The sequence below is a fragment of the Hipposideros armiger genome, unplaced genomic scaffold (assembly GCF_001890085.2).
Source record: "Hipposideros armiger isolate ML-2016 unplaced genomic scaffold, ASM189008v1 scaffold_0, whole genome shotgun sequence".
NCBI lineage: Eukaryota > Metazoa > Chordata > Mammalia > Chiroptera > Hipposideridae > Hipposideros > Hipposideros armiger.
Genome location: NW_017731350.1, coordinates 7,640,446 through 7,641,061, shown reverse-complemented (window position 1 = coordinate 7,641,061; position 616 = coordinate 7,640,446). Strand labels below are relative to the sequence as shown.

Here is a 616-nt window from a genome sequence, read left to right as displayed (position 1 = left end):
CGAAGTACCGAGGGTGAGACACAGAGACTCACAACAACATGGCTGCCGCCGCCGCCGCCACCCCTCCCCTCCCCTCCCCCCGCCCACCGGGCGCGCGCAATGCACTCCGGGAAAAAAGGGAGGAGGGGGCAAGTACTCACAGACGTGCGACTCCTCTCAGTGGCTTCCAACGCTTCTCCCGCGCTCCCGGCGCCGGCCGGCGGAGCTCTGCGCGTGCGCACGCTCTCTGCGCTCGCGCGTTTCGGCCGTTCCTCCGGCGTGCGCTCCCCCGCCCACACCTTGGGGGCTCGCAGCAGGTTCTGGGCTCGGCTGCTGCCCCTGGCGGGAGCGCGCGTCAGACTTGGGCGGCGCAGGCGTGGTGTTTCCGAATGCTGCTTTTGGCTGTCTTCCCGCGTGGGGCCTCGACTTCCGAATTCGCTTACCCTCCGCTTCCTCCTGGGTAGCTCATTGTTCTCCTCCAACTGCGATGTACTGCTCGCCCTCTGCTTCCGGGGTGCTGGCACCCACAGACGCCTGATGGTAATCCAGGCCTTTTGGTTTCACCCTTACCCTCTCCTCTCAGCAAGATGGAGATGCATTTTGTGTGGAAACGTGAACACCTTAAATGGACTGTCAT

The 616-nt window shown here is 64.4% G+C and overlaps 1 protein-coding gene across 1 annotated transcript in view; it reads right to left on the bottom strand.

Annotated features, from left to right (window-relative positions):
* PUM2 (pumilio RNA binding family member 2) overlaps positions 1-209 on the bottom strand; it is a 95,625-nt gene extending 95,416 nt beyond the window's left edge. Inside the window, exon 1 of the mRNA XM_019652688.1 lies at positions 141-209. The gene's annotated coding sequence lies outside the window, so the exon portion shown is untranslated. The remainder of the gene's footprint in view (positions 1-140) is intronic.
* Between the last annotated feature and the right edge of the window lie 407 nt (positions 210-616).